Source organism: Coccinella septempunctata, chromosome 2, assembly GCF_907165205.1.
Source record: "Coccinella septempunctata chromosome 2, icCocSept1.1, whole genome shotgun sequence".
In the NCBI taxonomy this organism is placed as follows: domain Eukaryota; kingdom Metazoa; phylum Arthropoda; class Insecta; order Coleoptera; family Coccinellidae; genus Coccinella; species Coccinella septempunctata.
This window is the reverse complement of record NC_058190.1, coordinates 52,596,769-52,611,616: the sequence shown is the minus strand read 5'-3', so window position 1 is coordinate 52,611,616 and position 14,848 is coordinate 52,596,769.

Genomic DNA, 14,848 nt, shown 5'->3' with positions numbered 1-14,848 from the left:
AAGCCTATTGAAACTAGTCAACCTCGCGTAAACCCACAATTTCCTTCTATCAAACTTGCTGAGCTGCTGAAAATTCATCCAACTACAGGTCTTCTGTTTTCTGTCACTTCAAACAGAGTGTTTTCAAAGGTGAGGCTCCATTTTCTCGAATATCCACCTTCAACCTCAAATTACAGGGTTATCTCGATTGCAAGGCAGCGATAATCTAATCTAGAAGAGTGGAACTGTCCCTCTACCTACAGATAAAGATATCCATCGTAGACGGTGAAAATATCTGCTGCAATTCCAGCACGTACAGCCAACGGCTGCTTTCCCCGACAAGCAGCCATCGTAATTCATTTTCTGAATGCAAATTCACTTCTGCATATCTCGAGATTCAGGAGTCTTCGGACAATGCGTCAAGTCGCATAAAACCCGATGAGTAACGCCAAAGCGTTGACTAATAGCTTCGTGTGATTGTTCGGATTTCTTCAATTAGCGAACGGTCAGAAGGTTTTCGGTTGATTACTAATTATTTTCATCGTGTACGAGAATTTACTGAAAAACTCCTATAGTTTAGATACTTACGACGATATATTGAAAAATTCTTAGCCTACTATAGAACCAAACAAAATTTCATTGTAAAAATATTTTATTACTCAACATATTCTCCTCTTAATTGGATATACTTATCACAGCGGACCTGCTACGTCTCTAGACCTTTCAAAAAAAATGTTTCTTCTCGCTCTGCAAACCAGACTTCCACAGCTTTTATTACCTCCTCGTTGGAAAAAAAATTTATTAACTTTTAAACTTCTTTACAGTTGAGAAAGAGATGATAGTCGGATGGAGTCAAATCTGGTGAATAAGGGGGGTAGTAGTAATTCAAAGCGTAAATCACGAATTCTTTGCATGGCAATATGATATTTGTCTGCAGGGGCGTTGTCCTGCGTAAACAAAACACCTTTGGAGAGCTTTCCGCGTCTTTTCTCTTTAATTTTTTCCCGTAGAGTGGTCAGTCATGTCCATTAATAATCTCCGGTTATTGTTCTACCCTTATCCAAAATATCGATTATGATTATTCCATGGCAATCCCAAAAAACTGAAGCAAGAACTTTTTCAGCAGATTTTTGGACACGAAACTTCTTAGGTCTTGGGTTACCAGAGTGTCGCTATTCCATCGATTGTTGCTTTGTTTCTGGATCGTAGAAATGTACCCAAGTCTAATCCATAGTAACAATTCGGTTTAAGGAGTCTACATCGTTTTCAAATCGAGCACAGATCGAACTCGATGCTTCTACCCTTGCACGCTTTTGGTCAACATTCAAACATTTGGGGATCCATTTTGCAGCAATTGACGTGAAGTATATGGTGAACGCGTGCGTATGAAATATTCAGTGCTTCAGATATGTGTTTCAACCCAATTCGACAGTCTGATAAAATCATGTCATGAACTGCATTGATATTTTCGGGGACTGACACAGAAACTGGCCTTCCCGATCATCTTCAATGGAAAATTCACCTATTTTGAAGCTTGCAGTCCAATTTTCACGGTAGCATACAAAGGACATTGATCACCAAGGGTATTAAGCATATCTTCGTAAATCGGCTTATCTCCTAATCCTTTTAAACACAGGTACTTGATTTTCACAATTTCGATGGGCATTTTCTTTCTTTTAATTTATTGTGTAACTCTGGTTTACTTTTTTTACCTCAAACTCCACACTGACACTTCTAATGAGTTATTGTTCGTTGCTATGGTAACACAATTTTTTTTTCTGTATTGAACTGGTCTAGGCTAACTAGATATCAATACATCCTCGTATGCCTTAAAGTACAAATTGCAAATCTAGATTCATGGTTAGACAAGATATTTCAAGATTTCTTGTTTTCTTGACGAGAAATCTTTGTATTGACATGAAATTTCTTGCCTTGGCTTGAAATTTTGAAATTACTGAAATCAAGACTAGATATTGAACTAGAGGTGATTTTTCCATGCCGAAGATCATTTCCCATTGTTTGTCCGAACTCAATCTTGGCCAAAATCAGTTGACCAATCCGCCAACACACCAAATCAACCTTCACCTCCAAATTCGTCGGAAAACTTTCCCGGAAACGCCCATACGAGGAAAACCCCCAACGTTTCAGCGGGAAAACGTCGTACGCGTCGCAACGTCGCCCCACACGGAACATTTCCTCCTGGAGAGGATAAAGATGGCCAATGCTGCAGAGCTGTGGCACCAATGAGATCGCTTCTGCCGACCCGACGCTGGACGTCGTCTCCAGGCAACGACGCTGATGCGGGTAAGGACGTGACCTGCTGCCAGTCCGGGGACCTCGAATTTTCCCGCATGAAACACCTCTCTACACCCGTAGTCGCAATGAAATTTTCAGGAAATGAAAAAAATCGATCCTGCCCGAAAACGGAATTCTCTCCAAGTCAAATCGTAATACACCTGTATAAAGGGTGGTTCGAATGGGGAGAAAATACAAGGGTTCGAGAAAATATAGTCAAATGTTGCAGAACATTGTGTTATTCATTATTTAAGGTTGTAGTACACTGCGCAAAAAAATTAACGCACATTATGGAAATCTCAAATTTAGAATTATGCATGCATATGTTATCCACTTTCAACGGTTTTCTTCAATACAACTGTTTTTTCCCAGCAGGAATAAAAAAAGATGATATTATCAGATTTTGAATGTATTGGCTCCATTCTAAAATCAGTTGTTCTCGATCAATTCTAGTGATCAATAGTTTTTCTTTCGTTTGATTTTCTACACTCGATCGCTATGCAACGCGAAACACGCAATTTGACCCAAGAGGAATGTGCCCAAGCGGTAGTTTTGCGAGAAGAAGGGTGGACATACACAAGAATTGCAGAAAAATTTGGAGTTTCCCATACAAGTGTGTCCAGAATGTTGCAGCGATTTAGGGAGACAGGTATGAATGTCCGAAGACCAGGACAGGGTAGACCACGGGTAACAACTGCCATTCAAGAACGTTACTTGAGAGTTTCTTCGTTGAGACAACGGTTTGCAACCGCTCGCCTCCTTCAAATTCAGCTTGAGCAAACTCATGAGGTGCAAATTAGCACTCAGAAAATAAGAAATCGCCTCAGAGAATATGACTTAAGGCCTCGTGTCGCGGCAAGAGGCCCAGCTCTTACCCCAGCTCATCGAAGGGCGCGTTTGGATTTTGCGAGAGAGCATATCCATTGGGAAGAGGCCGATTGGGAAAGAGTTCTCTTCACAGATGAGTCTAGATTCTACCATTGTGATCGACGTTCCCTTGTATACAGACGTCCACATGAAAAATATGCTCAGTGCAATTTCCTGAATACTACTGGTTTCGGGGGAGGATCGATTTATGGTATGGGGTGGAATATCTTTGACTGCTCGCACAGACCTAATGGTCGTTGATAATGGAGCTATGAATGCTGATAAGTATATAAGGAACATTCTTGAAGAGCATGTAGTGCCATTTGCCCCATACATTGGTGAAAATTTCATTTTTATGAACGATAATGCCAGACCCCATCGTGCGCGCATCGTTCAGTTCACCTTGAAGAGGTTGAAGTCTCTCGAATGGAATGGCCAGCAAGAAGTCCAGATGAAATCACTTATCAGCATTTCAGTATTTTAAAAATTGTTCATTTCTCTTCTTTCACATAAGATTCGGTGAAATCTTAGTATTAAAGGTCGTATCCATTGCTACATGACCTAAGACAGCCACGTCCATCGCTTCGTCCGTTTCATGCTCCCTCTTTTTGTTTCCGACTGAACCAGTAGCATCAAATTTGGCAACCACTTGCACAACGTAAGCAGCGGATAGGTACATATTTTCCATGATGTCGTTCTAAATAAAGCCACTCTGTTGTTTGAGCAGAGTCGTTATTTCTAAAAAATAATTTTGTCATTTCCACCCTTTCTTCTACGGAATACACCATTTTAATCGAAAATTGACGGGTCCAAGCCCAAAAACTTTTTTTTTTGTTATTCTAACTTTCTAACTTGTTCAAAAAATTTTGAAATGACAAGATCTTCACGAAATTTCGTTTTCGTATCAATACAGATCTATCCATCTTCAAAAAAATCGAATTGGAGCTTTACTTCTTCAGGAAATTCTACAAAAACACGGTACCTATCTCATTCGTCAATGGAATTCACGATGGAAAATCCGAATGATCGAAAATCCAATGCAGCCTTGCCAATCGTTCTTCAAAACCGAAATTTCCGATGGCTACGGACCTGAATTTCCCCTATCACCCTATCAATTCGTCACCAGCGACGGTAGGTATGCAACGATTGATAAAATTTTTCTACGAATCTAAAACGATACATTCCTCCCCAGAACTGCCCCTTCCCCGGGAGAAATCCGGCAACGCCGCAGCGGGAAAACTACCCCCGGCCGGGCACACCTCTGAGTCATCTCAGGTAAACAGATAGGGTAAAAAATCCCGCGCTATTGCATGATTTAAGAAAATTATCGATCGGTAGTTCCTCTCCCGGGCACGTGTGGCCTGCTTCGTGGAAACGTTCGTTGGCTGTTGACGGCGAATTTCAGCATTACACCGGAAATTGGGGATCGACTCGTCGAGGCTAGCCCCACGAAAGGGAGACGAAAAAATTGTTACGACGGGGTTGCGTTATTCAAATGTCCCAGACGGCGAAAAAACGGATCTTGGAGAGGGTGGATTTTGGTTGGACGGAAAGTTGGATGAGTAAACCGTTGGGGTTGATAAGCCTCTCCATAAACCTCCACAGTTTCACTGCAATATTTCACAGGATGTCCGAATTTCACAAAATAGTTTTTATGTACCATGGACGAAAAACTGTCTAGTTTAGTACGGCCTGCAAAATGATATGCTTAATACCCTTGGTGATTAATGTCCTTCTTATGCGACCGTGAAATATTGGACTGCAAGCTTCAAAAGAGGTAAATTTTTCATTGAAAATGATGACCGATCGGGAAGGCCAGTTTCTGTGTTAGTCCCCGAAAATATCGATGCAGTTCATGACATGATTTTATCAGACCGTCGAATTGGGCTAAAACGGATATCTGAAGCACTGAATATTTCATAGGAACGCGTTCATCATTTAGTTGAAGTCAATTTGGACATGAAAAAAATTGCTGCAAAATGGATCCCCAAATGTTTGAATGTTGACCAAAAGCGTGCAAGGGTTGAAGCATCGCGTTCGATCTGTGCTCGATTTGAAAACGATGTAGATTTCTTAAGCCGAATTGTTACTATGGATGAAACTTGAGTACATTTCTAAGATCCAGGAAGAAAGCAACAATCGATGGAATGGCGACACTCTGGTTCTCCAAGACCCCAGAAGTTTTGTGTCCAAAAATCTGCTGGAAGAGTTCTTGCTTCAGTTTTTTGGGATTGCCATGGAGTAATCATGATTGATTTTCTGAATAAGGGTAGAATAATAACCAGAGATCACTATTCGACATTACTGACCACACTACGGAAAAAATTAGAGAGAAAAGACGCGGAAAGCTGTTTTGTTTTTGCAGGACAACGCCCCTGCATACAAATCTCATGTTGTCATGCAAAAAATTCGTGATTTAGGGTTTGAATTACTAGAACACCCCCCTTATTCACCAGATTTGGCTCCATCCGACTATCATCTCTTTCCTTAACTGAAAAAAAGTTTAAAAGGTCGTAAATTTTCTTCCAACGAGGAGGTAATAAAAGCTGTGGAGGTCTGGTTTGCAGAGAAAGAAGAAATTTTTTTTAAAAGGTCTAGAGACGTTGCAGGTTCGGTGTAATAAATGTATCCAATTCAGAGGAGAATATGTTGAGTAATAAAATATTTTGACATTGAAATTTTGTTTGGTTTTATAGTAGGCTAAGAATTTTTCAATATATCCTCGTATAGATATACTTTTTAACCGATTATGAAAAAAATTATCCATCCAAAGATGAATGAGAATACATGAGTGTCAAAAGCACATACAGGGTGTTAGTGAATATACGTGCGACAATCTTCAAGGGGGTAATTCTGCATGAAAATATAATGCTAATCTAAATATATTTCAACAGAAGTTTTCTGAGGTAAAAAGGAACACTTTTTTCTCTCAAGATTTCTTCCAATTCGGTTCGGTTGAAAAGATACAGGCTCTTGAAAATCCATAAAAAAAATTAACTTTGACAAACGATTTCATCCAATGAAATGAATTTCGAAGAATAGTTTGTCATTGATTCTTCTCCGACCACGAAATTTCTTCCACGCAGCTATACTTCTTGCAGCTCATAATTTATTAGAAAAGTAAGTATAATATTCGAGTCCCTCTCCTACAACACCCTTCAAACACCGAAGCACCTAGTTCAACGGACCTTTCTCTATGCCATCCTCTCATTTTCACCTGTTTGAACATTAGCCAGCATCTGCCACCGACTTCACAGGATGAAAATTATGATGGTACCCGTCTTATCTGATCAAAAACGAAATACAAATGACACTATATTGCCGAGAATCTTGGCCTTCCGAACAGGTCCGCCGCTTTTATCAGTTGCATCTTTGTCGAACGCCACGACTTCTCAAGTTTTGTGAATTTCTCGAAATATTATTTACACAGGAAGGGGTACGACACTGTTGAAAATTGAATCTGTGCGATGGCATCGAGCTCTGCATATCATGAATAGAAAATTTGTTCTTTCGCTATCACCCAGTCGTTCGTCTGATGCTGCTTGCTCATACTCGAAGCACACTGTTAGAAAATGGTTTAATTTTTAGTCACAACATTCAGAATTATTTTATTCAAAAGCCCTTGAATTTCATGGACCCATAATGAGTCTAGAAAGCTAAAAAAATGTTAAGGACAAACAATTCAATACAAAAAAATTAATAAATGATCGACACCAATAACCAAAATGAATAAGCATGTAATGAAAACCTTAACGATGATGAAAACAAACATATCTCTCAAAAAGAGACATAGATAATCGATATTTATCTTCTTTCCAATAATAAGACCCTGACTCAATAGCTTCGCTATTCAATCATCGAATAAACCTCTCGAAATTTATGCGATAAAGATCTAAGATGAAGACATTAACTCCGCAATAAAAATCTTCGACGCCTCCATTTCAGATCCGCCACGTAGGTCTGTCATTCTTTTTTATGGACGTACTTTAATAGTTTAATGCAATTTTATTACGTGTCCTTTCGGATACACACACACACACACAGATACATTAATAAATATTGATAATATGTCCTCTCTCGGGATAAACTCTTTAGCCATGTCGAGAGTGACGCGAATACAAGAGTACGTATTTAACCACCTCAGTTCCTGTGAAAGATACCATCAGCGAGCATATGGATGCTGCGAACAGACGGTGAATATCAATGCTGCAGGAATGGTGGGTTTTGGTCTCTCGTTGTTTACGTGTGCCTTTATGGAAAATCACAATTTACGCAGTGAAAACCAGGGGGCTTATCGAATAACGAACGTTGTTTACATCTATTTATTACCTCGAGCAACAGAGGCTTTATTTAACGAAAGACTGGAAAATATATATCCGCTATTTAAGTTTAGCAACTGGTTGCCAAATTTGACGCTACTGGTTCAGTTGGAAACAAAAAGCGGGTGCATGAAGGAGACGAAGCGAGGGACGTGGCTGTCTAAGGTCTTGTAGCAATGGATCCGACCATCAGTACTAGGAAATTGTCCGATTCATCTGGTGTTTCACGCACAACAATCATGAGAATCCTTAAACAACATTAAATCTATCCTTATAAGATACGATTGGTTCAGGAACTGAATGAGGATGATCCCGATCGCCGACTCAAGTTCTGTGAAGTGATCACTGAAATGATTAACGGTTATCAAAACTACATGTTCGATATCTGTTTTTCGGACGGGAGTTCATTTTACATTAACGGCATTGTAAACTGGCATGTCGGTATTGGTCAGATGAAAATCCAAGATTGTTTCGTGAGGTGCATACTCAGCTTCTCCAAAAATTAAATGTTTGGGCGGGTAATTATGGAAATCACATAGTGGGCCCTTTTTTATATCCGATAATCTCACTGGCCAAATTTATTCAGATCTATTGGAGTACGCTATTTATCCAGCCCTCGTGCAAGTATTGGAGAATGCAGAAGACCATCCAAACGATCATTTTCCAACAAGATGGCGCACTAACTCATTTCGTTCAACCGGTGCGTGAGTTCCTAGATGAAAATTCACCTCACGCCTGGAATGGAAGAAGGGGACGCATTGAGTGGCCACCCAGACCACCTGATCTGGCACCATTGGACTTTTTTCTATGGGATCACCTGAAATCAAAGATTTAGGCTACCCACCCTGAGACACTGGATGATTTACTAACTCGGATCATTAATGAATACCCACAATTTACACCAGAAATCTTGAACGTTTTCAGCAAAACTTGTATTACTGCAAGGAAGTGAATGGTGTTCATTTCCAGCATTTAATGAACTAATCACAAAAATAAGTATTTTCCCACTATTTTACCTGTCATTTCGTTATCGATGGAAATTTTGAAACGAAATTTCAGGATCAGATGGTACGAGATAAGATCTTTAACATGAGGTATCGCAACACCAAACATCCCTATGCAAAATCAAGGGGTTGTGAAGGAAGTGTTATGGTTTTGTTGGACCACATTGTTTGAAGCTACATTAGATATACACAGGGTGTGCCAAAAACTAGTGAATCAAACGTCACACCACGATAAAGTAGACCATATACTATCGAATGACACCAACATTATTAGTTGAGCAAATATTGCCGATTTTCGAACAATTTTTTCCAATCACAGGGTGAATTTGTGATTAAGGATAGCATTTTTCACCCATATTAATACAAGATTATTGCTTTATTCTGAGTTATAAAAATTATGTAAAAAAAAATTGTTTTAATTTACATTTACTGAGGTTTTCGATTAACTACTCAGAATAATTTCAATTAGGGGTGATAATACAATAATCTAGGATTAATATGAGCTAAAATCGATATCCTTTATCACAAATTGTCCCTGTGATTGAAAAAAATAGTTCGAAAATCCGCATTTTCAGGTGTTTTCATGAATTCTAATTATTTTGGAAACGGTACATTTTCGCTGAACTAATATTGGTGCCATTTGACAGTATTTGGTCTACTCTATGGTAGTGTGACGTTTGATTCATCATAGTTTTGGGACAACCTTTATGTTTTTCGTTCTTAAATGCGTACTTCAGGGATTTCCTCAATCCTACAGAATCTTCACTGTATTAGTTTATAATTGTCGCTCAACCCAAATACCGTTGAAGGGTTGTCTTTCCGATGGTGGGTCACAGTCCACCAGGGACAAACTACGTTAGGTCCCGACCAATTTCTCACTCAGCTGACCCCGTTCTTATTACGTCCATTGACTAAGCCGAGAAATTATGATTTATTACCATCTTCGCAACCATTCGCACCCCTAGATAGGGGAAACGGATTTTTTTCCTCGTGACAATGGTCAACGGCGCGTCGCATAATGAAGGCGCGAATGGCACCTCGTTTCGTTTTTTTTGGGGCATCATCATCATGATCATTGCGATCCGGGAACGGAAGACGGGCATGATACCTACCTGTAACCGGTTCTCTCTAGAAACGGACGACGACGAACGAAGTCAGTACGCGCGTTCTTTAACCGGAAACAAGGAGCGCTTCCGTTGCTAGATTAAATGGTTTCTCTTGCCTTTGTTCTTTGACCATGTGGAATTCGTCTTTGTCTGGCCGGCGGAGATGTTTACGTTTGGGATGAGAGATCAACGTATTTTGCCATTGTGGATTCAACGTTCGGGCGAGGATGGTGGATAATGAGCGTGGGTCTTTCATCGGACCTCTGTGCGACGGAAAATAATGAAAATATCAGAACGGGCTTCGAAAACATCGCGAGATATCAATTTTGGTGTCATAAAAATATGCCAAGTCCATATGAGGCCAGCTTGAATAAACTGCTCGTTAAAAATTGAGGATGTTCGATTTACTTGTATTTTATCTTCAGAAAAATCCCAGAAACAACATATAGGTACACAGTGGACAATATTCGAAAACATTCACTGAAAATTTCAAAGCTCTATTCATGCTCATTGCAAAATATATGAGATCCACTTGCATCATTCTGAATTCTGATAGATTCGAAGCTACCCTATTGGAGTAATTTTGTTTTGGATATACATATCGTTCAATTAGTCATTTATCATTGTGTTGCTTTTTCTTAGTTTTAGGGATCTTATTGAGAAATTTTACATGCTTTATATGGTTAGAGGGAGAAGGTTCATCACTTGTGGTTGCAGGGTATGACAGCATACAAGCTTGCTTAGGCTGCACATTCCTGCAAGATTGTTCAATATTTATTTTGGTTGTATACCTTTTGAATTGAATTGAATCAAAACCTTCTTAGAATCTTCATTGCATGCTTTCCTCCAAGTTATTGAAAACATTCAGCTCAAGTTATTGCCAAAGTTGAGAAAAAGATCCTGGAGATGTTGTAGCGTTTCTTATTGTGGTTTGTAAACATGTAAACTTCAAGATCTCTTTGTAACTGCTCCCAAGAATGATTGGATTTAGGTCAGAGGATTTTTTAGGTAATGCTATATATCTACAGGGTTAGTTTTGACTCGTACATGAGTTTTTAACAGTAGATTCTTCAGATCTAAAGAAACACTTTTTTCCTTTACTATTTTTTCCAATTTGGTTCGTTTTAAAAGATACAGGCGGTTGAAGAACCATAAAAATGTAATTTTTAGTCCTTTCTCACAAACGGTTCTATCGAATGGAATGAATTTCGGAATACAGTTTTTCATTTATTTGATGAATCGTTGTTGAACACAATATATCACTTACGTCTTCCAGTTTTATCATTATGACCATTACATACCATAAAAATACTAAAAAATTAAAGAACCCAACTCTTGAAACTGAGTTTCATGCAATTGGTGCAGCTGATCGCTTCACCGGTGTTAAACAATATCAGGGGATTCCAAGTTGTCACCCTCGACAACTTCATCGATTGTTGGCACATGAAACGCCTGAAGTGAATATTTGAATGTTTTGTAAAATAAAAGTATTCTTCATAATTTCTCGTATAATACTCCGTTTTCGAGTAATTTGATGTTCAAAAATAAAAAAGTATCTGTGAAATTTGAAAAATTGGGAACTTTGGCTATAAACTATTCTGTTTGAAAGATCCACAGATGTGTAGTGTCACAGATTTAGCTAGTTTTTCTGAAGGGAATTTTGTGTTTTCCAGGGGTGCTATAGCCCATAATGAAAAATCAAAATGGCTATATCTTTTTATCAGGGCCGAATCGGAAAAAATGGTATAGGAAAAAAGTGTTTCTTTTGACCTCAAGGATATACAGTTAAAATATTTGTACGAGTCAAAAACTGATCCTGTACAGACTCTTCATCTGCTCACTCTAATGACGCACTCTTGTGTTCGCGAGGTAGTGGAACTCTTCTTCAAGTGTCTCTATGATAGATTTACTTCATGGAAAAGTCTTCAGAGTTTGCTCCGGTAAATCTGGCTGAAGACGTTTAGTTGCTATTCTGCCTGTGCTGAGATGCTGTGTGTGTTCTTTCCAATAGAGTTGAAAAACCGTGGCACAAGGTATAAAACTTTTGGATCTAACAGATAGTCCCAGTGCCAGAAATATCGTGAGAGTAAAACCTAACCTAACCTAACATTAACCAGTTGCATCAGTGTTCTGATGATGTTCTGAAGCATCACCCTGTATGAACCTCGGCAAATTTCCTCTCCTAGAATCGAATTCATCAAAACATCGATGAAATATAGGTCGTTAACCACTCAAACTGAACCTTCGTCCCACCCCTCTTCAATCAGTTGGTCCAAGCGATGTATATTCCTCTCATATCAATTTCGTAATTCATTTTTTACGGCGTTAAAAGGTCCGCAAACTCCATTGTTTGCCGGTCTCACGGGCCCAACAAAACGGCCCCATGATAAGCTCATCAATTCCCCAAATTAAATGTAACACGAGACACGTCGCTCGCTGGGGAAATAACGCAGGGAGGCTGTGCGTGGCATTTGGGCCGTAGCTCGCTGCTGACATTTGAGATGCGTGTTGTTGCTCTTTATTTGTCACGCTCGTTGACCGCGGGATGAAAATATGAAAGGCGATATCATTACATCTCCATCCGGGTGGGTTAATTTGCGCCTTTTCCGCTATCATCCTGACAGGGGAGGTTTTTTCGGTTGTTTAGAAGATGCTGAATGTGGTACGAATAGCAGATGAGTGTGGGTGTATTCTTATGAATGGAACTGCACATCGTTTCTTGCTCCACGAGGAAAATTGTTAATTTCAGCTATACAGGGTGAGTCTTGGATTCTTGTGGTCAAAAGAAACACTTTTTTTACCATTTTTTCCGTTTGATTCAGCCAAATCATCAAATTTTCTGAATATCACACATATTCTTTATTCTTGAACATCAAATTACTCTGAAACTGCGCAGTAGGTATATGAGAAAATATAAAGAATCCTTTTATTTTACAAAACATTCAAATATTCATTAGATAGCATCCAATTTGTTTCAAGAGTTGGGTTTTTTGAAGTTTTGGTATTTTTATGGTACGTAATGGTCGTAATGAGAAAACTGGAAGACGTGGGTGATATCTTTTGTTCGAAAAAAATTCGTCAAGTGAATGAAAAACTATATTCCGAAATTCAATTCATTTAATAGAACCGTTTGTGAGATAGAACTAAAAATGACATTTTTTATGGTTTTTCATCCACCTGTATCTTTTAAACCGAGCCGATGCGGAGAAAATGGTATAGGGAAAAAGTGTGTTTCTTTGACCTCAAGAATCTATTGTTAAAATATTTTTACGACTAAGACTCACTTCTTCGTTGACCTCAACAACTATGACATTCTACATATAGGCTGGGCAAAATTCATTGTCAACTGAGGGGATTTCGAGAACTATAAGAGCTAGCAGAAAACGGATGACACATTTCCTAGCTCTTTTTTAGAGAAACAAAGAATGGTGAAAACCTAAGCCTCCTACGATTCTTCGTTTTTGAGTTATCAGCAAAAAATGAGATTTTGATGATGATTTCGAAAAGTTCTCATAACTTTTTTGGCTTCGAAGTTACTGAAACTTGAGCCTTTTTAGGCACTTTTATATATACGTAGAATCTACTGACAAAAGATTTTTTTTCATTTCAAAAATAACATATTCAAGAAATTTGCCTTATTATTCGAAATGAAAAAATATTTTTAGCTCGTCAGTGGATTTTACGTAAAAAACTGCCTGTAGAAGGTTCAAGATTCAGATCTGTAACTTCAAAGACAAAAAAGTAATGAGAACTTTTCGAAATCGTCAAAATCTCAATTTTTGCTAATAACTCAAAAACGGAGGATCGTAGGAGGCTACGGTTTTCACCATTCCTTGTTTCTCTGAAAAAGTGGTCGGAAATTTGTCATGCGTTTTCTTCTAGCTCATATAGTTCTCGAGATCACCTCAGTAGTCAACGAATTATGACCACTCTGTACCAGTTTACTGAAAAAAAGTCGCCTATTTTTGAAGGCGACTGAGTCATATGAATATATGACTATACTTCATTCACTTTTATTTTAGCAGTCGGTTGGCCATGGAAATTTGACACATTTCACTCTGTATAGTACGAAAATGTGGGGTTATGAAGCTTGTCAAAACATTTTTGGGTTTTAAATTAACGCTATGTTGACCGTTCTACGTAAAAGTTTCTGTTATTACGTATTTTATCATAATGTCGAATCTCTTCAGAAAATATGTGACGAACATAATTTAAGTTTATACAAACTGATTGAAGGCATACCAAATCCAGTTAATTACATTGAAAATACAAGAGATCAGTATAATATCATAATATGCACTAGCTTGAGGAGAGTTAATGTTCGTTATCTTCTTTGGCTAAAGTTTGAATACGTTACATCAGTTGCAGATTTCAAAAATATTAACCCGAAGATGAAATGCATATGATGCAGTGGTTGGGAATGGGCATCTCCCTAAGGAATTAGCAGATAATTACAAGAATGTTAAATTCTTCAACAAAAATCATCTTGCATCAATATAAGTAAGAGGAATTGAAGGAAGTTTCAAGTTAGGATGAACTTCACTTTTGAACAAAAATTTCACATGAATAAACAAGTAACAGGGCAACTTGAGCGTATTTGTGGCTATTCATCTTAATACATTGATGTAATAATAATAATTAGGTATTTATTAGTACCTTAAGACATTTACATTGTATAGGACAAGTCAAATGAAAAATAGAAAAATCCATTTTACGGAACTTATTCTCCGATGACATTAATCGAAAATCCTGTAGTAAACTTTTCGCATTAATTCACTCAAACAAAAAATTCTCAAATGCCACCACTTTTTTGGGTCTCCCAATAGAAGGAAATTCTTTGTCATCCCCTTCATTTACAATCTTTCTGATTTGGAAATACTTATTCAGCTTAAATATAAGTCGTTTAGATTCAGATGAAACATTGTATGAATTCTCTTACATTGAATATGTTCGCTACCGTCTGACGTATTGTGGATTTTAGAATATCATGGTATAACTATTTGAATGAGCGGACCTGAATTCTAAATAGCACTCCCTGAAACCCTGTCTCTTTTTTTCAATCACTTTCGGCATTTTCTTAATAAATATTAATTGATATTAGTTGTGGCAACGGCGTTATGACATTAACGACATTTCATGAGTGCCAACCTAACTTGAAGAAATTATTTCATGGCCAGCCGACTGCTAAAAAAAATTTGAATGAAGTATAGTTGAATAACTAGTATCGAGATAAAGATCAGAGATTAAAATATATCCATGACACCTGTCACCTAGGATC